The sequence below is a fragment of the Aquarana catesbeiana genome, linkage group LG09 (genome assembly GCF_042186555.1).
Source record: "Aquarana catesbeiana isolate 2022-GZ linkage group LG09, ASM4218655v1, whole genome shotgun sequence".
Classification (NCBI taxonomy): Eukaryota; Metazoa; Chordata; class Amphibia; order Anura; family Ranidae; genus Aquarana; species Aquarana catesbeiana.
The window spans coordinates 202946150-202973684 of NC_133332.1; the positions used below are offsets into that span (position 1 = coordinate 202946150).

At 43.3% G+C, this 27535-nt stretch overlaps 1 protein-coding gene and 1 long non-coding RNA gene across 11 annotated transcripts in view; one reads left to right on the top strand and one right to left on the bottom strand.

Annotated features, from left to right (window-relative positions):
* The window catches only part of BRD3 (bromodomain containing 3), a 123631-nt gene extending 112700 nt beyond the window's left edge, over nt 1-10931 (bottom strand). For 3 of the 10 annotated variants that reach the window (XM_073599584.1, XM_073599583.1, XM_073599582.1), the window contains exon 1: nt 10770-10931. The gene's annotated coding sequence lies outside the window, so the exon portion shown is untranslated. The remainder of the gene's footprint in view (nt 1-10769) is intronic. The other 7 variants (XM_073599575.1, XM_073599576.1, XM_073599581.1 and 4 more) reach the window with 6 other exon arrangements.
* Nucleotides 10780-27535, top strand: part of LOC141108212 (uncharacterized) — a 47968-nt gene continuing 31212 nt past the window's right edge. The window contains exons 1-2 of the long non-coding RNA XR_012236025.1: nt 10780-11068; nt 12687-12742. This is a non-coding gene — a long non-coding RNA (uncharacterized lncRNA). The remainder of the gene's footprint in view (nt 11069-12686; nt 12743-27535) is intronic.

Here is a 27535-nt window from a genome sequence, read left to right on the forward strand (position 1 = left end):
AAGCCATCACATGGAACACTTTTTTTGTTAAGCGATCAGCACTAGTACAGGGATTTATATAGAATGAGCTGGAGATAAGCTTGTAACCTATGTTGCTATAATATCATTCAATCAAAATGTATTATTGCATTAGCAAAATTCTTTCGAAGAAAATATCAATGAATGGTATAGACTTTAGAGTAACTCTTATGAAGACTGTAAAAATAAATACATTTTATTTGTTTAAATTGGAAAGATAGAATTTCAAAAGGTAAAAACAAGTAAATAAACCTAATAGAAAAAAAAAATGATCACTCAATGGTTGGATTGACAGCTATGCATTTTCCCGATGCATTTTCCACTGAAGTCAAGTGAAAAGCTTTTTTTTTTCTATCATCAAAATGCATGGCAACACATCACACATTTTAGCGCTCTTTGCATTAGATGTGAACATGCATCTCAATGGACATCAATGAGCATCATGGCACTTGTAGGTCTTTGTGAGATTATGTACATCAACATGCCGCATGCATAGAGATGCACTTTTATTGATTTCAATGAAAAAAAAAATTTCAAGCAAAATGTGCCATTCTTTTCCCTAAACGATATCCCAGGAGATTTGGAATAAAGGCCACAAAACTGTGTGTATCCAAGATACGACAACAATCTACGACACTCAATTTTACATAGGTAAAAACTTTAAAAGCCTCTATAGCGCAAATTGAAGTCAAAGCGGAGTTCCAGTCATTTTTGTGTTTATTAAAAGCCACCAGCTACAATAAGTGTAGCTGCTGTCTTTTAATAAACACACACTCACCCGTCCAATGGTCCAGTGATGCAGCCGCCCAAACCCCCATTTCTCCCTGGCAATGACATTGGAAGAGTGGGCACCCGGCTGTGACAGCTTGCGGCTTCACAGCCGGGTGCACACTGCGCGTGCACAAGTGATGCTGCACCTCCTCAATGGCTGGGAAATCTTCTGGGACCTGTGACGTGTCCCAGAGGATTGCAGGGGGGGAGAGGGCGCTCGATTTTCCAAGGCTGGGTACCTGTCAAAACTTGGTACCTGCGCCCCCCCCCCCCCCCCCCAAAAAAATGACATGCTAAATGTACCATGTAAGGGAGAAAGGAGTGCTTAAAGCAGAACTTTTGGGTAGAATGCCACTTTAAGTGCAGCTGACCGCCCTAGAATTAGAACTAGCTCACAGCTGCTATTTATTTTCTTTGATATTGTTTAAGAGTCGCTGGCTTTACGATCTAGTGCCAGTCCCCACCCACATTCAACCTTCTTCCACTAAAGTGATTGTAAACCTTAATTTTTTACTTTATTTATAAATAAATATGTCATACTTACCTGCTCTGTGCAATGTTTTTGAATGGCAGAGAAAGCATTAAAGTGAAAAAACCCTTGAGCCTTTAGACTCAGTTCACACTGATGTGGTGCGGGAACCGCACAGGAATCGCTGAGTTTCCCGCACCACATCAGGATTGCTGGCAGTTCACACTGTGCTCTCTGAACCCCCAAATCAGTTCACAGAACGCAGTGCGAGCTGTGTAATCAGATCACATGGGTCTCAACACCCATGCAATCTGATTCCAGTTTGGAGAAAAAAAAGAAAAGGGGTCCTGCACATTTTTTGGTGCAGATCCAGTGCACCACACTGAATTTGCATGTCATTTGTACAGAAATATGGTGCAATTCCTGTACAAATGGCATGCGATCCAGGCAGGTCGCACCAGTGTGAACTCAGCCTAAGAACCACTTTAACCACTTCAATACAGGGCACTTATACCCCCTTCCTGCCCAGACCAATTTTCAGTGCTCTCACACTTTGAATGGCAATTACTCAGTCATGCAACACTGTACCCAAACAAAATCTTTATCATTTTATTATCACACAAATAGAGCTTTCTTTTGGTGGTATTTAATCACCACTAGGTTTAATTTTTTGCAATATAAGTGAAAAAAAGAGCGAAAAAAAAAAAAAAAAAAAATTATACTGCTACATATCTTGGGTAAAAATAACCCAAATTGGTGGATATTATTTAGTTTGTGTGAAAGTAAGACCCATTTCATACTGAGGCGCTTTACAAGCGCTATAGCACTAAAAATAGTGCCTGCAAACAGCCTCTCCTTTCACTCTAATGTGAAAGCCCGAGGGCTTTCACACTGGAGCGGTGCACTGGCAGGATGCTAAAAAAAAAAAAAAGTCCTGCAGGTAGCATCTTTGAGGCGCTGTAAGAGTTGTGTATACACCGCTCCTACAGCACCCCTGCCCATTGAAATCAATGGGTAGCGCCACTGTAGCACCGCTTTGTGGGCACTTTGAACCCTTTTTTGGCCGTTAATAGGGGTTAAAAGCTCCCCGCCAGCTGTCGAAAAGCATCGCTAAAAATAGCGGCGCTTTACAGCCGACAACCGGATGCTGCCAATGTGAAAGTGCCCTTAGAGTCTATAAGCTATGGTGCCAATCATTATAAATTGATCACACCTGATGCAGCGGCGGCCCATTTCATTTATTGAGGAGCTGAAATGTCAGGACAGTATAAATATCCCCCAAATGACCCCTTTTTGAAAAGTAGGCAGCCAATGTATTTATTAAGAGGCATGGCAAGTTTTTTTTGAGGTTGTCATTTTTTCCCACAATTCTTGGGAAAAATGAAAAAAAAAAAAAAAAATTTTACACAAAATTGTCATAAGTTATTTCTCACACACAGCATATACATACTTCCAATTACACCCCAAAATACATTCTGCAACTCCTCACGAGTATGGTGATACCACATGTGGGACTTTTACACAGCCTGGCCACATATAGGGAGCACCGTCAGGAATTATAGATGCATAAAATTACACATATAATTTCCTGACTACCTATCACACATTTGAAGGTCCTGGAGTGCCAGGACAGTGGAGTTACCCACAAAATGACCCATTTTGGAAAGCAAACACCTCAACGTATATTCTATGAGGCATAGATGGAGACAGGTACTCTGATGTGCTGGTGACAGCTACTCTTTATTACTGGGGGCAATCAGTGTGTATTGGTGTGTATTGTAGGCGCTAACTAGCTGTTACTGCAATCTCCTCCTCACACACAATCGGTGTGTGAGGAGAACCAGGTAACAGTGGCTAGGTATCGTGGCTAATTTACATTCTGTGACCAGCTGTAATTGGACACAGCCGGTCACGTGGTAAAGAGGCAATTTCATTGCCCCTTTACCCCGATCGTGGGATGGGCTGTGTCAAGAGTGACACGCCTTTATCCCGATCGCCGCTCTGGGGGTGTGCACGAGGACATTGCTTACGACCGGCTGTGATTGGACACAGCCGGTCATGTGGTAAAGAGCTATTTTAATTGGCTCTTTACACTGATCGGGGTTGCGCTGTGTCCCAAGGGACACACCTCATCCCTGGGGGCGCGCAAAGTAGCGAGAACGGGAGGACGTTATATGACATCCACCCGGAGGAGCCAATGGCACTGCGGCTGTGCCCCAGCCAGCCATTTAGGAGCAGAGTCCCGGACATCGCTGGAGAGAGAAGGGGCTCAGGGCAAGTATTAGGGGGCCTGCTACACACAAAAGGTTTTTTATCTTAATGCATAGAATGCATTGAGATAAAAAAACTCTTGCCTTTACAACTCCCTTGATTAATTCCCAGAACTCTGCATAAATGATGCGTATGTGTGGGCAGAGCCCTGCACAGCCACACTGTTTTTAAATTGTGACAGCGAGTGTGGGGAGAGGATGCCCCCCCAATATCACAGTTGGGGATTGGGGGGGGGGGATTGTGAGGGCTGCTGTATTAGTTGCATGTTACACCCTACCAGGAGGTGAATTTGGCCTTTAAGAATTCTACTGGAGTGAACAGGGTAAAATAGAAAGCTACTCCCAGATCACACTTTGGGCCACCTGTTCAAAAACCTACACACTCGGTCATGTGATTTCTGCCTGAAGCAGCATTTTTAGCCCTTCAACTCGTCATATATCGAAGACAGACTGGTAACAGAGCTTTTAGATTAAAAAATATGGATAGGTCATCTTTAACCTTCCTTCACATTCATTCTGGATTACAGTTTTTATGCAGTTGTACTACAGTCATTAAAATACAGAGGACTTCACTAGATTCTTATTCATAATCCAGATATTAAAAAACACCCAGAACTGCATTGTCAACAAGGAAAACTAATGAAAGCAGTAAATTCAGAAAAAAAAAAAAAGTTATAATAATAATTTACTATCTTAAAGCACACCTTTTATGAACATGTAAAAGTGGCAAAATACAAGGACTTCATTGTCAAACCCACCTCAACACTCACACTTGCCACAACACTCATAGAATTGCTTGTAAAAAGTTGTGAAATGTGTCATGTCACATTTACAGTGAAGGCACCATTAGTGGAAGGAACAAATGTTCAGCTTATTAATTCACTAGGAACATACAACACGATGGAGCCATATTTTGCCATTAATAAACTGCAAGTATCAAACTCACAGACCAATATGGGTCATGTTTTGACAGTTAGCAGCTGTGTGATTTATACCAGCAGGAAAGCAAAGGCCCCCCCAAAAGGCTATGATCAATCATTTACCAGGCTCAAACTGTGGGTCCACTGGCAGCAAAACAGACATACAATGGGGATGTTTAGGTAGGGCAAGTGATAATTTAAAGATAAATTCCACATTCCTGGTTCACAGTGTGTACCCAACCACAGAGAAACTCTACACGTGGGATAGAATGACGATTCCCAATTGCCATAGCTGTGATTGCAACCCAGGAACTCTGATTTGTCTATAAGCCCCCATTCACACCAGTGCGACTTGTCATTCAATTTGAAATTGCACGACACATCGCACCCTATTGCAACAAAACCGTTCAAATCGGTGTGAATGACTTTGTGGTGATGCACATTTGAAAAAAAGGTTCCTACACTAGATATCAGCCAAGTTGCACTGACCTGCAGCTTTGAAATAGAGCGACTTCAAGTGAAGTCACGCGATTTCAAAGTCGGATTCAGTGTGAACAGGGGTTTATGCAATTCTCCAAAATGAGTTAATGGACAGAAATAATACAAACTATTTTAGGAATATCACAATGACCCATTTATTGAGACCCTACAACAATAGAATACTAATTACTAGACTACTTTTAGTGGCTAGAAAGTTTAATGCACAAAATTGGGTGTCACCACACCCACCCACCTTTACTGTGTGGAAAACAAACAAATTAACATCATTCTAATAATAAATAACCAACATACCAATGAAGGGGTTTACCAAAGTTTCAAATCTTAGGAGAATTGGTAAGCCAAACCCTCATCGGCACCCCCATATTAAGTTACAGCGTTTATTGCAATAAATCTGGAAAGGGGCAAAACACAGATGTCTATGCAAAACGCAACAGAAATCGCCAAAAGTAATGCAGGAATTATTTTTTCAAATTGATGCGGCACAGCAAAGTTGGCGGCGCACAGATTTGTCATGTGATTTGATCTGTAAAATCACATGACAAGTCGTTTTGGCGTGAACGGGGGCTTATAGAGTAAAGCAGAGGTAATAGTAATATATTAGCACAACTATCTTACTGATTTGTTTTTAAGTTGTTTTTTTTTTTTTTACTGTGCATGGTAATGCTGTCTTTAGTATACAATTGTATGCACCCCGATCCCCATCTGATTTAAACAGTAACTCCACTTTTGTTGAGAAAAAAAAAAAAAAAACATTCCCCTCTGAGCTTTCAATGTACTTGAGGGAATTTAACAAACTTTGTTGCAGATTTCTACCTTTTGTTATTTCAAGAAATAGCTGTCTGTCCATGTGTAAAATGAATCTGTATGGAAACGATTCTATAATTATCATTCAGCTGCCGCACCTGCAAGTCTCCAATGAGGAAAGTGGCCGAGTCTGCACCCCTTTAGACACGATTTCCCTGTGGGAGTATCTCAACACAAATAACATTTTTGTTGTAGGGGATGCTCAAAATCTGACTTGTATCTTAGTGTAGACTTCTGGGAAAATCAGTGAGCCAATCACACAAGCAGGAAACAACATTTCTGGGGAGTGTTTTGTACATCATCTGTGTACAAAATACATCCAGGCTGCCTTCTTGCATTGCCTTTTAGGTCCCTTTCACACTGTCAGACCGTTCAGGTCCGCCTGTCAGCGGAAATCAACAAGCGCTCTATGCTAGTCTATGGAGCAATGGATGTCAGCGGTGACACGTCCGCTGACATCCGACCCGATCAAATTAGACGGATGGCCCTACGTTCGCATCTGTCCCTGGCAGATCGGATCGCGTGAGATCTGATGAAAATGGACATGCTATCCGTTTTCGTCCGATCTCTCCATAGCAACCAGTGGCGCTCGACAAGCCCCTCCCCGCTCAGTGAGCAGAGAGGGACCTGTCATTCGCCGGACTCCGAGGCGGACTCCGAGGCAGCGGATCTGCCTCGTGGGAATGAAGTCTTACAGAAAATTAGAGCACTTCAGATTAAAAAGGAAAGGTCGTCATTTTTGATAACATTCAAAAACAACATGACTTGTGTTGCAATTGCACATGCTAAATTTATTTTTTTTGCATTTTTTTTCCCCCTCAAAAGTGGCGTTACCCTTTAATGAGAGCAACATGTTACAGATAACCGTGTGTATGGTTTAAATTAATAACATTTTTAATAAAGAAAAAAGAAAAAAACTATAAACTTCTACAAGAAACTAAATATTTATCTATTGGGAGGTTAAAAAAAAAAAAAAAAAAATCTTTGCATTCAAGATTAAAAATTTGAAAAATACGTGGGCACGTTTGGAGAGAAAAAAAAAAAAACAAAAAACAAAAAAAAAAAAAAAAACACATAGGTTTAATTAAAGACGAAAACAAAAGCAAGATCTTATTCCCCAAAAGAGGGATAATTCTTAACATTTATCCACACTCCCCAGAGAAGTGACAGAAGTAGCTAATCAAGCTCCATATTCCCTGCTGAGCTATTATGTAACGGACTGGCAAACAAAAAATAAATAAAAAATCTTGTTCCACAATGTAAATGACATTGCAGCGGGTCCAGATAAAATAATGTTCCAGCAAAGTGAAAGGTTTAACATGATAGCACTTCTGTCATGTACAGTATTAGTCCAGACCACAGGGCAGCATACATATTTTATACATGCACTTGACATCTATGGTAATATTGCAAACTATTTAGCAGTGTACAATCAGCCCTGCATAGAGGCTGCTAATATTTACTCAAAGTGACCACACCAGCAACAATTTTATATTACAAATGTATCAATCATCTACAAAGGAGTAGCCAAGACACATTATAGAGGGAGGAATCTCATCATCAGAAAAAAATAAATAAATATGAAACTAGTGAGTCAGTTCATTTCAACTAATACACATAACAAAAGAGGTTTTACCCCCACTTTTCCCTTTAGCCTGAAGAGCAGCCCTTACCAATTGTGGCTGTTTCACTTCAATCTTGCGAGAGGTGTTTAGGGCTCGTCACCATCACCTTCACTGCCTGGTGACCATGGTGCAAAAAAGCCTGTCTCCCCACCAGACAATAGTCAAATCTGGTAAAAGCGTTAAAAGCAAACACTCCAACAGTTTACAATTTGACTTTTTCCATAATTTAATGGAGACACAGCAGTGCAGATGTGCATTTAGGAGAGATAACCACTTTCAGATCTGCACGATTCCAACTTTGTCAGGAATAACATCTGAGTGATGCTGTATTATCCATGATGAAGGGAGATCTGTTCCATACAACACTGGGGGGAAATTTACTAAAACTGGAGCAGACAGAATCTAGCAGCTATGCATAGTAACCAATCAGCTTCTAACTTCAACATGTTCAGATAAGCTATGAAAGTGAAAGCTAGAAGCTGACTGGTTGCCATGCACAACTGCTACAGTCTTAGTAAATTCTACTCAATGTTTCCATGTTTGTACAATTCCATTCATTTTGAGTGTCTATCATGTCACTTAAAAGTCAACCAATTCTGACAAGACCAGGGCACCCATCAACCACCGTAGAAATAGGTGACCCTATATATGTCAAGACACCTGCTGCCTCTTTACAACACACAAAAAAAAAAATGAGATAAACTACAGTTTCCCAAAAGGGAATGTTTTGAATGCTTAGGATATAACCATATACGCATCAAATTCAGTAATTTGTGAAATAACAACTGTACAAATTAGATGAGACAAACTGCCATGCAGTTTCAGCAAAAACTTTAATCACATTATGGCACCTACTCAGGCAAAATAAAGCGGTTGAACACAATTTCCAGCGCAAATTTCTGAGGTTAATAGCTCAAATAAAATATCAGCATTTGGTGAAAGTGCGCTGATTTGATAAACTGGGGCTTATTTATCAATGAGTTTACAAACACTGTCTGCATTTGATACTACTTTCATATTGAAGGAGACTGGTTGTAGAATATAGAACACTCTTAATCAAGACAGCTTGTTAAATGAGACAAACTTTCTTCTATACTGCCTGCTGTAAAGCCCTGCATAATTCATTGGTGCTGGAACATTAATAAGACAACAGCCCAGCCTATTTTGAAATCTGATGCAAAGTATAAATATACAAACAGTTCAGTTTTTTTAAAACTAAAAACAGAGCACGTCACAAGGCAAACTAGATCCAAAAATCAGAAAACTTTTGAGGAACAATGCCATTACTTCATCTCCAAACCGGCCACAAGGACATTACAGAAGATCCTAGAAGAGTTCCTCTCTCTCTACAGTATCAGGTTGCAGCCACTGGAAAATGCCAGGATGTAGTGACCGGGAACCCAAAGCATTTTCCTCAAATCCAGCTGTAGAGACTAGCTGTTCAGACAGACACTTAGAAAACAAACCAATGTATTTTATCTCCAGGACCAGGGAGGAATTTCTGCCATTTTTAAAAACAACAGCATCACAAAAAGCTCCTTGCTGTGCTATGCAATGAACATGGGAGAACGTGTAGCAGTGGCAGAAGTTTCTAAAAACATTCACACAAAGCCAATACAATGTGCGATAATGTTTGAATACAGAAAACTTACTACAAGCCAGCTGATTCCTAAATATATGCCCTTCAGCAGCAACAACCTTGAATGAAATGAGCACCCATTCACATCAGACCTGAGCATAGACCAGCAATTTTGGAAGCCTTATTTGTGTGTACAGGAGCAGAATCCCATGTTTTGGTCCCTACAGACGTAAACAGGTGTGCCTGAAAAGTTTACATAAATATGTGCATTTCAGACACTCACAAAATTCCATGAGCCCCAAAACACACAACTCCCCCAAAAGGACATGTCGTTATTTGAGATTCCCAAAACAGGTAACAAAGTACTCAGGTCTGAAGGCGCCTATTTAAAATAATGAGATTCTTCAATTTGAGACAGTCGCGTTTCAGGAATCGAGCAAAAGAACACCTGAATAGGAGTTGGGCCTAAACAGGTCAGAATGCTTTCAGCTCCCAGATTGCTGGGAGCTGAAAGTGACACAGGAATTCCTAACCAGAGCAGTTTTCTGAGTCAGCCGATGAAAGGGGCTGACCATCCACACACACTGATGTAAACATATAGGCAATTACCATCGACTGCATGCCTTCCTGCGCAAATTCCCTCCAGAAACAGCAGACAAAGTGCAACTTTTTAAAAAGTTTAGGCTGTCAGAATAAGGCATTTCTAAACACAGGGGTCACTTAGGAAGGTCACATCCCAACAGAGGCGAGGGCAACACATGTGCAATACACACCCGCCAAGACTGGCACATATGGGACTGCTTACGTCCCCAATAATCACTTTCTGCCACCTCAACCAGAGAACAGGAAAAAAAAAAGGCAACACTTCAAGAGAAGATTTATACATACAGAAAAGTCACGGATAAATAAACCTGAAGCGTCTCCACCTTACATAGGCGACCTAAGAGAATTCAGCTAACACAACTCTGATACTCCCCACTTGTGTACGAAACAAATAAAAGGTAAAAGATGAAAGGACGGTTCTGCTTGGCGGAGGGATTAGCAGATTGCTACTATAAAGTCAAAACACTTTGCAACAGGTTATTTATAATAATGTCTGGGATACTTTGCCAGTGACCTGTGGATGACGTCCTGGAGGAGAAATATTACTGTGAAATAATCCAGAAAATCTAGTGATGGAAAAAAAATAAATAAAAGTAAAACAACTCATAAGCTGGTGTTTGTAAACAACAGATCTACAGACCCACCTGTCACAGGAAGTCCACCGGGGCCAATATTAGTAAACACAACTGAATGTGGGGCTCATCCACCACCCCCAATCCCACACAATACAGTCTAGAAATCATCTACAATCCTCCATCCATCTACACAAGGCAGGGGGCTTATGTTATTGGATACAATAATAATAATAACACATCATATCACACACAGCTCCCCACAAGTTCTACATACAGCACAAGGGCTCCACAATCCAATACAGAAACCCAGCACTGTCAGCACCCTCTCCCTGTAGACATGAGCCCCCTCCACCCCCTGTAATAATAATAATGACACCCCCCTTATAGCAGTTCTTACCTGCAGACAAGCACCCAGGTTCCCCTCCCCCCGCTCCTCCAGGCGGCCAGGGTCCCAGGTCCAACCCCCCTCCTCCAGAGATACAATGTACCAGTCCTGGACGCGGCCGCTTTGTTACATTGTATCTCTGGCTGCACAAAGGCCGGAGCGGCCGCTACCATGGCGGGGAGGGGGGGATAGTGGAGCCTCCCCCCCTTTCTTTTTGCCCCTCCCCACCCCCGTGGCCCTCGCACTCACACACACAACGAGGTCTGTTCAGTGAAGAGTAAGGACGATGGATTACTTTCCCCGGGGCTCCGCCGCCCGCCCGCCGTTCCGTCCCTCCAGCGCCTCACCAGCAGAATAGAGCAGCACCGACTGAGCACCGCGCATGCGCCTCGCGCGCACTGGCCGCCGGGAGTTGTAGTCCGCCGCTATTGGAGGAGAAGGAGCACAGCGACCGGCGCAGACTACATATCCCGACAGCAACGGTGGCCGCCCTCCCTTTTTCCCTCCTGTATAATGGAGCGGCCGGGAGAAGGGCATAGGAGAGTAAAGTAGGTTATTTAGCGGGATACGATGTCCCTGTCACCCTGCAGGAGAATCCTGTTCCTCTGTAGGGGCCCCTACTGCACCGTGTGGCCCCTGGGAGTATTGGGGAGGGGCAGATCAGCCTAGGAGAGGGGAGGAACCAGGACCCCCCTCCTCCTCCCCCTTTCCCTCCTACATGATGACACTTCCCTCCATTCTACACTGAGAAGAGAGCATTGTCACCTCTGTCCAGGGAATCTCATCTACAACATATATATTTCCACACACAGCCACTAAATACAGCACTATTACACTCAATAATAATAATAATACACTCATCTACAAAACAATAAGAGATTACATGAAAAAGAATGTATACTGATCAGCCATAACATAATGACCACCCCCCATAGCCCCATCCAGGTATTGACTCCACTACACCTCTGAGGGTATGCTGTGATCTCTGGTACCAACCTGTCACTAGCAGATCCTTCATGTTGTGTAAATTGTGAGGTGGGGGTCCTTGGCCTTTTGGCTAAGATCAAGTATAATATCTGTTCTTATCAGTGATCCAGTGGGGGGCGCTGTGCTATCATCCTGACCAAGGTTGGGGCGGTGGCTATGCAAACCTGCTGGAGTGAGGGGGGCTTGGAAGGTTAGTATTAAGGATGAGCTCAGGCGTGTTCGCAAAGGGCACGTGCAGAGCCTGCCAGGAAGTCAGCACTGCAGAGCGCTAATCACAGGCAGTGAGACATTGTCCCCATGCGCGGCTGCAGAGATTGGAAATGTCTCACTGCTTGTGATTAGCGTTCTGCAGTGCCGACTTCCTGGCGGGCTCTGCACATGCTGTTTGTGAACACGCCTGAGCTCATCCTTAGTATCAACTGGTAAATAAACCATGGCGCCCACAGGCATTTGGGACACGGGTGTAATTCCCCCAGGAAGGCTTGAAGAGCCCATTACCTCCTGATTTGAATGTTCTACTGTGTCTGGCCATGGGCTGGGAAGGAAGAAGGTTCGCAGTGTCTGTGCCCCCTGGGAGTGGTCGCCCTAATGGCGCTCTTAGTAACACTTGGGTGTGGGACCCCACAGTGTTAAAAGGCACATGGTCACAGTCACCAATTTGCTTTCTTTCTGCACTGCGCCTCACGGGCTGGGCCTTTTGGCTGAAGTCCGGGGCAATTTTAGTCTACCAGGCCTCAGCGCCCGGCCAGTGCACAATTTGGCACAGCCACTTTTTATTATTTATTTTTCTCCCACTGTTTGTCACCCTTTCACTTTTGTGTGTCTTTTAACTGGATGAAGGGTGTGAGTCCTCAGGCTTACCCTGACATCTAAGGGCAAGATATGTGACCCTCAGGTTCCTTCCTCCCCTGCCTCGGGGGGGATCTCATTTCGGGAGAGCTCCCCTGACCTAGTATTCAAGGATGGCTTCGGCTGTCTTAGAAGAATGGGGTCTGCCAGGCCTTCTGGCTAGGCAGACCATGTAAACCTATGTCCCCATCAGGAGCCTCGCGCCCCGGGGATCAGGATAGAGGTCCTACTCCTTTGGAGGGTGAACTAAAGCACACCCTTAAGTGCACTTTTTAGTGTGTGTTTCACATACATGTTTTTCATTCACTTACAGGTTTTTTTTTGTTCTAGGTTTTGCACTACAGCGGACATAAAGAAACAAAAAGAAAGGAAAAAAAAATTGTGAGGTGAGGCCTTCATGGATCAAACTTGTTTTTCCAGCACATCCCACAGATACTCAATTGTATTCAGATTTGGAGGCCAAGCCAACACCTCAGACTCTCATGGTGTTCCTCAAGCCATTCTTGAATTAATCTGACCCAGCCTCCTCCTTCCATTGCTTTGTGGTCCAAGTGTGATGCTTACGAGCCCATTTTAGCTGCTTTTGGCTGTAACCACGGGTCAGCATGGGCACCCTGACTGGTCTGCAGCTACACAGCCCTCTACACAACAATCTGTGATGCAGACACCTTTCTTTCAGATCCAGCATTAAAGCGGATCTTTACCCTCCAATACTACATCGCTCCACTCCACCCCTCCTCCTGTCCTCTGCAGAATTAGGGCTGTTTTTTCCCCCTTTATTTACCTTTCTTTTTAAAATAAATAATTGAGCCACACCAAGCTGGATCCTGACCGACCACTGCAGACCAGGAACATCCCAGAACAGCTACATTTTTTGAATGCCATTACAATTTGTCCCTTGACAAAGTCGCTCAAAGCCTTATGCTTGCCCATTTTATTTTGCTATCTACATGTCAACCTTAGTGACAACATGTTCATTTGCTGCCTAATATATCCCACCCACTTTCAGGTGCCATTGTACTGAGATAATCAAGGTTATTCACTTTACCCAATCAGTCGCCATAATGTTATGGTTGGTCGGTGTATATAAGTTATACACAACACTATAAGTATATTTTTAATAAGTAGTAGGCACTGTATGCTGAGCAAGTAATAAACCTATTCACATTGCACACCATACTGGAATCCGCGTATAGTGTTAATGCTGAAATAACCAGCCACTGGGTTCATATATAATATCTATAAAATGTTATTAGCCTGCCCCAGGATTTTTTTTATCTTTTTACAGAAAATTCCACTTTTACTGCATCATAAACAATCACACCACTGTCTAGGGTCATAGATAATTTTTTGTTCTGGGGGTTTAGCAGCAGGTACTAAGTAAATGTCTTTTTAACTGCTTGCCGACCAGCCGCCGTCATTATACTGTGGCAGGTTGGCGTGGCTACGCAAACCAGCGCAGGTGTATGTCGGCCGCTTTATCAGTGCTGCCTATCCAGTACCATCTATCAGTGCCCATCAGTTTTTCTTTTAAAAAATGTTGGTATTTTTTCGTTTGTTTAGCAAAAAATAAAAACCCCAGTGGTGATCAAATACCACCAAAAGAAAGCTCTATTTGTGGGAAGAAAATGCTAAAAATGTAGTTTGGGTACAGTGTGCATGACCACGCAATTGTCATTCAAAGTGCGACAACGCTGAAAGCTGAAAATTGTCCTGGAAGGGAAGGGGGGAAAGTGGCCAGTATTGAAGTGGTTAAAGTGTTACTAAACCCAGTAATGTGAAAATAGTTCACCCCCCCCCCCCCCTCCCACAGTGTCCACAGCTTATAAATCTTTTTACATTAAAATACTGCCACTATATACCATTTTGGATGATCTGTATACCACAGTCAGTGATAAATTGCAGAGTTTCTCCAGCACTGAGAGTTCAGGAAGGTGGAGATTGCCACTGCAGCCTGTATACAAGCCCACATGTGTGATGTCAATATCGTATGACCTGGCTAGCTCTGATCAACAAGTAAATGTGCTCCCCATCATAAAAGAGACACAACTGAGCATGTGCAGGTCGGCTACTCTGCCTGTGTTAGCTGATCTTCCCAGATGGATAGTGCAGGAGGGAAGGGGATCTATGTATAGAGGATAAAACAGCCTTTTTACACAATGCAGAGGATTAAACCCTTAGGTTCCACAGTGAGTATAACAAGCATGCTATGCTGCATATACAGACTGATTTTACTGTTGTGGGTTTAGTAACACTTTAAGGGGGTAAATCTGGGGCTGAAGTGGTTAAATAAAACAAATTGCACCAAATTCTTCAAGATTGGAAAAAAGACAATGTGTTGCTCGTAGTAAGCAATTACATTCTTAATTCTATTTTCTCAGATCCTCTTGAAAATTTAACCTGATTTCAGTTTTTATGAACATTGCCCAGTGAGGCTGGCTACTGTCCTGTCTAAAGCCTGGTACTGGCTGAACGAAGAAAAAAATCTGACAGATCAGTGTATTAGAACATATGCTGTTAGTACAGAAATCTCCTCCACTGTGCTATTGTGTTCTGACAGGGGGACACCCCCCCTCACCAGAACACAGCGGGCACTGCTCTCAGCCACTGGACTGCCTATCACAGGGTGGTGCACTGTAATAGCCAATGTTACTGGGCAGGTGCAAAGGGTACCATCTTGTGAAAGGCAGCACACTCACTGATTTTTTGTTACCCAGCATACCAGGCTGGAGAAGTGGTACTGTGCAGAGTCCATATATACAGAACATACCTCACAAATTCTGAACTTGAGAATGAGGGACATGAGAGGAAGGCAGTGACTTCTGGCGCGCAGCTGCAAAAAATTAGGTGTGGCTGGCCGTGGTTAAACAAAACCTGGGCTTCTTTTTACCTATAAAATATGCTGAAGCTGAGTCTTCCATAATTGCTGTTGTGTTAGCTTGTTAGAACCAGACTGTTCACATGTAGCGATTTGGGATCGTGGGCAGGATCGCTGTGATTTATTCCAAATCACACTGCAATGCTGTGGGAGCACGTGTTTGTGTTTCATTCATTTTTAATGGCACCAAAACACGGAGTGGTTTTGGGTGCTTGTTGTGCAATAAATGCAAGCCAAATTCACATATAATCAGAGACTGCGGATGGATTACAAGAAATAAACAGAGACTGTAGAGGGACTACAGGAGATAAACAGAGACTGCGGATGGACTACAGGAGATAACCAGAGACTGCAGATGGACTACTAGAGGTGACCAGAGACCGCGGACAGACTACAGGAGATGATCATGTAGCCTTTTTTTTAATTCCACCTTTCAGCAATGCACAGGTATACAGTTGGTAAACAACACTGTCAAGGTTTAGCATAACAGTCCATAGACATTATATATGTTGAGAAAGAGCTACATGGCCAGCTGGGCTCACCTCCCGCTCTCAGAGGTCTGGGGACAGGGCTCTCAGATGTCCAGGGGATGCATTCTTAGAGGTTCAGGGCTCCCAGCGCTCCCACTGGGTTTTTCCGCTGCATGGGGTGGGGTCCAAGCATTAGTGGAGCTCCTCCCTGCTGCCAGAGCCTCCCTCAGCCCAAGCTGAGCCCGGCAGCCCAGGTCGGTGCAGTCAGGCGGTGTAACAGCAGGCCAGGCCCAGGCAGCGCACAACAGCAAGTCAGTGCTGGGTGAGGCGGTGGTGTCGCGGCCGGCACTACTAGTTAAAGAGCACATAACTATTACTTCTGCAATCTGCAATAACGCTCTGGGGGAGTTTCAAACCCCCCCCTTATCTACGTCCCTGCCACTGTGTAATATTTCAGAGTTGCTCAGGACCCCTTCATCAAGGCAGGTACTGGCCAATGGGCTTTCATTGTGGCTCCAAAACTTTGCACAGTGGTGTGATTGTTAAAGTGTATCTATGGTCAAAATGTAAAATCAAATTAAATTCACATTGTATTTTAATTATTTCTAGCTTACTCATGATAATCTGATCAATCTTGATGTTTGTAAACTTACGTTGTGAAGATCTCCTCACATTTACTTCATGGAATTCTGTAACACGTATTTACTATATGCCCTGTGAGTCAGACATTTCACAGAGGCTGCTTTCTGAACTACCTGAACTACAGAGGTGGAGTTTCAGGAGACACAGTCGGTACAGGAATCAATGCTTGCTGCAGCAAGGTTCCATGGGATATATAGTCTGTAGGAACTGAAAGGAACTAGCAGAGGAGAAGCTGCAAAGTATGCAGGGAATCCAAGAAGTAGAAGGAGATGGCCATCAGACAGTAAGCTTGTATTTCATTGTCAAAAATAAATGCCACATGACTCGTTAGTACCCGCTTACCTTATTATAAAAAAGGCCTCTGAGTGAAAAGTTGTCTCACTTCTTCTGTTGGCAGTGGTGCATGGAGGTGCCCTGACTTCTGAGATCGTTTCTAACATGGCGGAGGGATCTCTTCCAAACTTTCTTCCCCGTCATCCTCTTTGGGTGGACAGTAGTGACGAAATGGCGGGGGGGGGGGGTTATGGGGATGCTTCGTCCCAGTGGCCCATTGTCTCCATTGTCTTCCAGTGGGCGCCTGATTTAGTTGCGACTGGCTTTATCTAATGGTGCTGGATCCTGGAGATGCGGCAAGAACCATGCTTCGCTTTTACTAAACTACAGGTTGGTGCTCTTGTATCACCCTTTTCTTGGGCTTCTGCTCTTTTCTTCTGCTCCTCCTCTCTCCCAGCTTGGGCTGAAGAGCCTGGGGCAGACCAGAAGGCAGTAGGTAAACATCTATGTCTTCTTTCAAACTTAGCCAGATAATAAAGAATTGATGGAAGAAGAATAGCAGAATGTGGAGAAGAGATCTGTCCTCCAAAAGAGGCTTCTGAAACTATATCCTTTTTACTCGGAGGACTTGTCCTTGTCGGATTCTCCCCCCACGATAGATGCTTTCCTTCAAAGATTGGTGAAACACGTCACTCTGGCTCTGGACAATTCGGTTGTCTTCAAAGACCCAATTTGATGCTGACAAGAAAAAGATCTATGCTTCCGCAGACCTACTGTCAGGTTTCAGTGGTAGTGAGCCCTTCTAGAACTCCAATTCGGGGTTCCCCAGGGCACAGAGTCGAAGCCCCGGCCTTTGTCTTCACCTGGGGCCCCTGATGGTGGGAATGGAGTTGCAGCAAGCCGGAACTAGGTTGCAGCCCCCAGGTACGCCCAGCTGAGGATGCAGAGACCACTTGGGTGTGTAGAGTATAAAAGCAGGAGACAGAAGAATATCCAGGAAACAAGCCAAGGTCAGGTTGGGGGCCGGCAGGCATGCATAAACAGTAGATAAAGCTAGGGTCGGTACACAGGAAGTCAGACACTGCAGACACATAATACTAGGCAAACAGGCGCTCAGAGAACTAGGAACCTGGGCTGCACTGAGCATGTCTATACAGAAAAATGCATGCTAGACTGTGACAGTACCCCCCTCTTACGAGGCCTCCCCACCTGTTTAGGATCAGGCTTAACCAATACGGAAGGATTTACCCCCTAAATGACTAGGCCATTTTTGTGATACCTCACTGCGTTGCTTTAAAACTGACAATTGCACAGTTGTGCGGCGTTGTACCCAAACAAAATAGATTTCCTCTTTTTCCCACAAATAGAGGTTTATTTTGGTGGTATTTGATCACCTCTGCAGTTTATATTTTTTGCGCTATAAAAAAAAACAAAACTCTATTTTTTACTTTTTGCTATAATAAATATCCAAAAAATGTCTTCATCAGTTTAGGCCAATATGTATTCTTCTACATATTTTTGGTAAAAAAATAAAATAATAAGCTTGGTTTGCGCAAAAGTTATAGTGTCTACAAAATTGGGGATAGATTTATGGTATTTTCATTATTATTATTTTTTTTTACCAGTAATGGCGGTGATCAGTGATTTTTAGCGGGACTGCGGCGGACAGATCTGGCACTGTAGAAGACTTTTTTGGGACTAGTGACATTTACTCAGTGATCAGTGCTATAAAAATGCACGGATTACTGTAGAAATGACACTGGCAGGGAAGGGGTTAACAGCAGGGGCGATCAAAGAGTTAAGTGTGTGCTAGGCGGGTGCTTTCTAACTGTTGGGGGAATGGACTGACTGGGAGTATAGAAAGATTGCTGTTCCTAATCACTAGGAACAGACGATTACACTGTATTCCCCTGACAGTACGGGGATCTGCTTTGTTTACATTGGCAGATCCCTGTTTTGACTCTCTGTGGTACAGCGATTTGCGCAATAGAGCCACCCTGCTGCAGTATAACCACTATAGGAGATATATGGGAGAGATGGGAATAGGAAATGAAAACAAAGGATGACGACCATACACCGTGAAAAAGGCAAACTCCCCAGTGCGGGAATTAGCATGGTTATTGAGGGCAAACTCAGCCCAGGGTAGGTCTACTTAATCATTCTGATGGGCAGAAATGAAGGCACTATAAGATACTATTCAACACTCTGGTTGACCATTTTAGTTTGCTAATTTGACTGCGGGTAAAAGGCTGAGAAGTCCAACTTGATTCCAAAGGATGTGATTCCAAAGGATGAAGAGCCCCTACGGCCATGGACAACGGAACCGTCTCATGAGTCACATGGGCAGGCTGTAGAGGTCTCCCGTCAAGAGCCTCAATGGCAAGTGGAGTATTACGCAGCTGCAGCGGAATCGAGTGCTGCGATACAAAGGCAGTATCAATGAATGGGCCTGCAGCCCCAGAGTCGATTAGACCCTGTATCTCGATGGATGACTCATCCCAAGAAAGGGTGACCGAAACCAGGGGCTTATCCTTCTGGATAACTGGGGACGAAACAATGCCACCTAAGGTCTGTCCATGACAGGACCTCAAGGTTCGGGCGTTCCCTGGATGAGTAGGCCCAGCCCTGACACTGACATACTCAGACATTGCTTGAGTCTCTGGAATAGGGACAGGGTAGACTCGGCCCGAGTAGTCCCAGGTTGAAAATCAATGGGGCAGTTATAGGGACGATGAGGGGGGCAGACGCTTAGCATCTTTTTTTTACAAAACACATGTTGAAAGACCTGATCTCGAGGGAGTCTTGGAGAAGTGGTGCCCTTGGCCATGGGTACAGAAAGAGGTGATAGCACCTTGGAAAGACAAATCTGATAGCATTGCATCCCCCATGACAACACCTAACCGAAGTTCCAATACATATGGGAGGAATGTTTTTACAACCACAGAAGACCAGGAATGATGGGATTGGAAGACTTGTGAAGGATTAGGAAGAAGATCTCACGATGTAGCGCACCAACATGCATAACTACAGAGATAATTTGGAACCGCAGGGATCCTAAGGCCAATGTAGAGCTATGAACTGCAGATACCAAGAGGACCACCACCAAGGAACCACAGATGCAGATACTTGATATGAATTCAGGGTCCAATGAATGCAGACAGGTGTGAAGAATCAAGGAAAGATGGCAGGATTCAAGTTCAGGTCGAGATCACCTCCCTCTGAATGACCTAGACCCAAAAGTTTTCCCTGGCAAACAGGGCAGGGATTTAATATGTGATCATTGACCCTGCAGTAAAGGCATAGGCTGAGTATAAGGCCACAAGATCGCTCTTGTGGTGTGAGCTAGATATGCATGACCTATAGACCTTGGCCTGGGGAGGACGTGTTTGGAGTTTGTGCTGTATAGAGTGCTGTATATGAGATCGAACCCTTCATTACCTGTACTTCTGAAGGGGTAGTCTATCTCTTACAATGCCCTTGCGGGCTTCAGTATGTGGGGAGGACTAAAAGGGCTTTGCGTGTCCGTCTGAATGAACATATAGGGAGTATAAGGAGAGGCTATGATAAACACCCTGTCTCCAGACATTATGACCAGGTACATAAAAGGGACCCCTCTAACACACTATATGTGCGTATTTACAAATATAGACCACATTGGCGAGGGAGTTCGTTGGTCAGGGAGATCTCCAAGCAAGAGATGTCCTGGATCTATAAACTCCGAAGTTATGTACCATTCGGCATGAACGTCGATACAGACGTGAATGCCTTTATTAATAATGCTTGATGAGGATCATTAAGTTACTCCCTACCATCTCCAATTCATATAGGTTAGAGTGGCCTTATTAATCTAGGGTCTTGGAATGTTTTATGTAGGGATTGTCATTGCATTCTGAATGGGAGCATGTTGTTCTAGATATATTTTGTGAGAGCTTTTGCTCTGAGTTCCTATTCATCTGGACTACTCAGGTAGCTTTAACGTAATGGGTAGGTGGGGACAGTTTGTGACTCTTATCACCATTTTTGTGTTTCTTTTGACCCTTCACTTATATACACCATGCAGATTTTAGGTTTTTCAAACAAATTAACTCCTAACCCCAATAGTATAATTTTAATAAAAGATTGTATTAATATTCCATATTAGAAATCCCTTTTAAATAAATATTTCCTATATGGGCACAGGGTTTAGATATGCCCATATTGTCTATGGGCATTAATTAATCGTTTCAGAATGTCTATGCCCTGTTATTTTTTGAGTCTGTATGTTTTGTATATTAAAATTTTTTAACATTTTAGTCATTTTTAGTTAATTTTTGAATTTTATTATGATTTATTTGGGCTGGATTAACGATTCGTCTGCAATTACTGATATGGCCACTGGGGGGCTATCGCTCTTTACGAGCGAGTCCCCTTGGGCCTACACTTAGCGATTTCCAGTCCGTGACACGGACGGAGATCTATGGCTTTATCGTGGTCTGTCTTTTGTCTGGACCTTAATATATCCATGCTCTGTTTCCGCCATTGGAGCAGTTATGAGTCTGGATGTTTTCACAATATTATTTATCTAGTCCAATTTTTATTTGTTAGCCACTGGTATTCATCAGCCGTGGTTTTTTTTATATTATACAATGACACTGACATGTGCATAGTTACTCAGTGCCTGTATGGTACTTTTTCTATTTCGTTTTTGGGATACTTGAACCTTTTATGATGCCTGACCCTACAGCCCACTTTCAGTTAGTAAGGCTCCGTTAATATCATGTGATGGATTGAATTTCCATTGACTGTGGGTGCACTTGCACATTTGGCACCATCCATCGTCAGGGACTTAGGCCTATTGCGCATGTCCGCCGATGCAGTGGAACTCAGAGTGAGGCTTGGTCAGGCTGTCGTTGTGCTATAAAGGGAGGTGATGCGACGCGCCGCCCGTGCCCCTGGAAGACTTAACTTTATTACGAAACGCCGCGTTCGCGATACCTCCCGTCGCTGCTGTGGTTACCAGTAGGACAGGCTGTCTGTGAGCCTCCGGCCGGCGCTCCAGACTTTTTGTTAGGCGCTTACTATTGACTACTAACATGTGAGTGCATTCCTTTTGATTATTTTAAGAAAGTTAATGATTTTACACTATTGGAGCCTTTCTATTTTTCATGCCACATCTACTTTGCTGTGGGCTGATATCCCAATACCTGTCAGTGTGAATACCTCCATCACGGCTCCAAGGTCTTTGATGTCTCATCCCAGTGCAAGGCTTCTGATCCATTGGTTGTGATCCGGTTCACTATGTACAAACAGCTTTCTCTGATCCTCTGTAGCGGGGGATCATGAATTTCTGGTAAGCTGCCAGTCTTCATTCACGGTGGTGGATCAAGCATTTTTGCCTTCATACAGCAGGAATTTCAGATTATTTTGATTTTTATTCATCACTTGGATGATTCACATACACTGTATACACATGGACTTTTGTTCTTACTGTTGCATATCAGTAATGCACATTTGATGAACTCTTAATTTGTTATTATGTTTTAGTTTTAAATGTGTGGTATTTTATCACTTTTTGTTCATTTACTTATTGAATATCACTGTGGATTGGTGATCACATGTATGGTCACTAGTCCCTTCTAGCGCGATTCCGTTATTTTCCATTTTTGACTTCTACTGTGCTGTATAGACCTGAGCCTTATGGGCTCAACACAGGTTTAGATGTGCTGCCCTGACTGGCTGAGGTGGGTGCGCATTGGTACAGGAGAGCCCGATGGATGTCTGCTGGATAGGGGCAGAGTGCTCTTGGAGAATCCTGGTCCTGTCTTGATGTAATGAAGTTGCAGGCCTGGTTGCTCCTGGGCACCCAACCCTAACACTCTCTCCCTGTGAGCCAGAGCAATAAAACTTCAAATATCTTGAAGGGACTGGTTCCCTTTCCTTGTCCTGTAATGCTCTCTACAGTAGCCATGGATCCACCCTGAGATAATGCTAGCCTCTCCTTGCTGGAACTGAATCCTCTGTTCTTCTCCCCATGCTACACAAGATAGCTGTAACTTACAATCTCAGTAGCGTTGGCAGACAGTGACTAGATCCAAATGACATCTTGCAGATCATAGAAAGCTTTTTACAATTTGGCACTGCGTCACTTTAACTGAAAATTGCGCGGCCATGCGACGATGTACCCAAATGAAATTTGCATCCTTTTTTTCCCACAAATACAGCTTTCTTTTGGTGGTATTTGATCACCTCTGCAGTTTTTATTTTTTACGCTATAAACAAAAAAACGAGCGACAATTTAGAAAAAAAAAAACTTTATTTTTTACTTTTTGCTATAATAAATATCCCCAATTTTTTTTTTAGAAAACAAACAAATTTCTTCATCAATTTAGGCTGATATGTATTCTTCTACATATTTTTGGTAAAAAAAAAAAAAAAAAAAAAAAATCTCAAAAAGCATATATTGATTGGTTTGCGCAAAAGTTATAGCATCTACAAACTATGGGAAAGATTTATGGCATTTTTATTTTATTTTTTTTTTACTATTAATGGCGGTGATCTGCGATTTTTAGCGGTACTGCGACGGACAGATCAGACACTTTTGACACATTTTTGGGACCATTGACATTTATACAGCAATCAGTGCTATAAATATGCACTGATTACTGTATAAATGTCACTGGCAGGGAAGGGGTTAACACTAGGGGGCGATCAAGGGGTTAATTGTGTGTTCTTTCAGTGTGTTCTAACTGTATGGGGATAGGACTGACTAGGTGAGGAGACATATTGTTGTTCCTACTTAGTAGGAACAAACGACATGTCTCCTCTCCCCTGACAGAACATGGATTTGCGTGCTTACACACACAAATCCCCGTGCTGGCTCTTATGCGTGAGATCGCGACTGCTGTGCAGCGGGTGTGCGCATTCCCGCCCGCTGGCGGCCCTTAAAGGGAACCCTGTACCCATACGGGGTTTTGCACAGGGGTGCCATTCCGCCCCCGTAAAAAGACGTGAGCTGGTCAGGAACCGGTTAAAACAACTGAGAAATAAAATTCTGAAAACCCCATTGAAAGGTATGTTGGTTCTACACCACATTACTCTTCTGTATCATCTTAGCATGTCTACTCCCCATCATTTACTGTCGGATGTGTGTGTGCAGCAAAACCGCAAAGACCAACATGTGTTATCCCTGTTCTTTTGCTACAAAGTGATGTTCGTGATAAAACGGTCTGGAGACTGGGGAGTACCATGAAAAACTAGTATTAGAGGGGATCCCATGGATAGGAGCAAGACTATTTTGTTAGCCACCACAGAGTGACTGAAGTTCTGGAGCTAACTACTGCCCTTGTGTGAGATCTTTAGCCACTAGAGATGGGCCGAACACCCCCTGTTCGGTGTGTGCCAGAACTCTCAAACATCATGAGAGTTGGGAGTCGAATAATGAACCCAATTGAAGTACATGGGACCTCAACTGGAAAAATCTAAAGTGCAGATTTTGAGGACTTAGATACAAGTTATTGGGCATACAAAGGGTATGGGGGTCTGGGTACTCCCCTGGGGGACATGTATTAATGAAAAAAATGTTTGTACAAGAAACCTGATTTTTTAATGAGCAGTGATTTTCTGATGCTTAAAGTGAAACAATAAGAATGAATTGTTTTAAATATAGGTCCTGGTGGGTTCTCTTAATCTGCCCGTAAGGTGGCACATCTTTACCGGCTATAGAACCTGCTGCAGCAAAAATGACATTTATAAAAGGCAAAAAATTACAATATTCCCTGCTAGCTTCCTTTATACACACAGAACAAGATTCAAGATTTTTCGATGAGTAATCTGGTGTCTGTTTCTCAGACTTTGGATAGAAGTGGTTCAAGTACTTCAACGATTCGGGTGTCAGCCTTTTGCGTTTCCTCGCTCAGAGGAAGAGTGAAAAGCTCACCCGATTAGACGAGGAGATCAAGAGTATCAAAGATAAATTGGCTCCTTCAAAGAACAGTGAGGAATATAAGGAATGTTCTAAGAATTTATTAAAAACATTAGAAAAGGAAGAGAAGGACCAAAGAGCAAAAAAGAAAAAGAAGTATATCTGGGACAAACAGGACTATCAATCAGGTTTTGTATTTGTCTGGCAGAAAAAGCTTGCTTCGGAGAGTGAGGGAGACAATGGGATGGACACACAACCCCAAGGAGCTGCTTTGGGGGAATCAGTGAACAATCCTGCCCTTTCTCAATCAAGGGGTGACACCCATCACACCCCGAGGAGGGATAATGGGCCAAAGAGGGTTAAGAACAAACCTAGGGGCCTGAAGAATGGTTCTGCTCAATCTCAGTTAGGGACTTCCTTGGGAGAAGAGGAATTTTAGGCGAAACAATCACAACTATCAACAGCGTGATATATACCCACAATCGTGGGAAACTTACCCACGGACATGGGATAATCCACCAGCCAGATCTGGCCCCCCCAATTATAATCAAGGGTTTGATCAAACCAACTCAGGTTACTATAATGGGGATAATAGGAATCAGATTCCACTTCAGAACCGGTTCTTTCCCTTGTCTGATTTAGAGACCCCTGGACGTCATAGACCAGATGTTGGAGGTTATGGGTATAGTGGTCCCGAGAGGAATCCGGGCGCACATTACTCGGGTAATTATGAACAAGGTTATAACCATCCAAGACCGATCCAGCATTCTGGTCCTCCTGGCAATAGAAATAACCAGAATTGGGGTTTTCTCAGAGACTCTTGAGGCATAAAACGGCCCATAGAACTAAGAGAGGAATCAGAGGGGGAGGCGGGTCCAGTCAATTAAAAAGAATAAGGACATAGAAACTGGAATTTTTAATTTGAGCAAGCAAATATTGACAGATCCTGAGAAAAAGCTGTTGGACAAGGGTCTGAAGTTTGCTCCGCCTAGAAGCCTGAGCAAATTTCAGACGTACATGGACGTACACAAGTACATCCGTAAATTAAATATTAAACGATACATGATATCCAACCCCGTTAGGGAGGAGAATGCGACCAGATCAGAGTATCAACACTCTGACCTTTCCAATGCATCCCCCTTTAACCCCCCAGGTTCTTTAGCACCTGTCATTAGGGTCTTTAGAGATGTTGTCTTACGAGACCTTGACCTGATGAAAGTCAGAAAAGTTAAGAAGCAAAGGGACTTGGAGGTTGGTTTAGAATCCCTCTGTAACAACAAATCTCTAGTCATTAGACCAGCTGATAAAGGTGGGGGGGATTGTTATTTTGGATGTGCCTATTTAAAAGAGATGCACCGCATTGTGGATGATAGTGAGACTTACACCATTCTAAATAGGGATCCAGTTGTGAAATACAAAAAGGAATTTGAAACCATTGTAGATACAGGTTTCCATAAAGGTATCTTGAATGATAAAGATTATTTTTGGTTCCTAGTGCTCCCCGCACACCGGTCATCTATTATCTTCCCAAAATACATAAGGACCAGAATTTCCCCCCAGGACGTCCCATAGTGAGTGCGATTGACTCAGGCACATCCCAGGTGGGCAAGTACATTGATCATTATCTACAACCTTTAGTTCAGAAAGTTCCATCATACATCAAGGATACCAAACAGGTGATCAACTTGCTGTCTAATATTACACCTAAGAGAGGACTCTGGATGGTCACTGCAGATGTAACTTCGCTTTACACTATCATCCCCCACCATTTGGGCCTTGAGGCAGTCAAGCTATTTTTGGTTAGAGATTCCGGTTTAGTTTCATCCCAGATAGACTTTATTATGGAATTATTACAGTATGCTGCCAGCCATAATTACTTCTGGTTTGAACATCAATTTTATCGTCAGGACAGGGCGGTCGCTATGGGGGCTATATATACCCCAAGCTTGGCCAACCTGTTCATGGCCAAATGGGAGGAGGATGTCGTTGATGCCCCCAGAAGACCAGAATTGGTCCTGTGGGCTAGATATATCAACAACGTCCTCCTCCTATTGGATGGCAACGAGTCTGATCTACTCGGTTTTATGGCAGTCCTTAATAATAATAATAATAATAATAATAATAATAATAGAGGTATCAAACTGAATTTTGAAGCCAGTTTAGAAGAAATTAATTTTCTTGATTTGAAGATTAAGATTGTAGAGGACAGATTTGTGACATCTACATTTTTTTAAATCAACCGACGGGAACTCATACATTTTGTTAGATAGCTGTCATTATGAGCCTTGGTTGAGAGCAGTCCCTCAAGGTCAGTTTACACGCCTCAGACTTAACTTCACTAAGATTAGTACCTTCCAAGAACAAGCGGCCATTCTCTCCAGAAGATTTGTAGAGAAGGGCTATGACCAAGGTTTTTTGTCCCAGGCAGTGAAAACAGCACGGGACAGAGACAGGTCATTACTCCTGTCAGATGGACACCTCAATAGGGAAGACAACCCTAATGTTGCACCGTTTATCACAACTTTTTCATTGCAACATCAGAGCATCAAGAAATTGATCCAAAAGCACTGGCATGTTTTGACCAGCGATCAAGTTCTTGGCACCATTTTACCAGTTAGACCTCGGGTTGTCTTCAAGGGGGCATCCTCTTTGGGAAGTAGGATTGCCCCAACTATCTAGGATCCCCCGAAAAAAAACAACCGGTGCTTCTTTCAGAACCGTACGGGTCACTACAGATGTAGGAATTGCCAGGTTTGTTTTCTTTATAAATGCAAAGAGAGAAAGATTTGCCAATTTATGTCCACTAGTACCTCACCATCTTATGAGGTCGAACCCTTTATCACATGTTCATCTGAGAGTGTGGTCTACCTCATTCATTGCCCATGTGGGTTACAGTATGTAGGGAGGACCAAAAGGTCGTGTCCAATTGAACAAACATATTAGCAACATAAGGAGAGGTTATGACAAACATTCGGTGTCAAGGCACTACAATCAGGTACATAATAGAGATCCATCA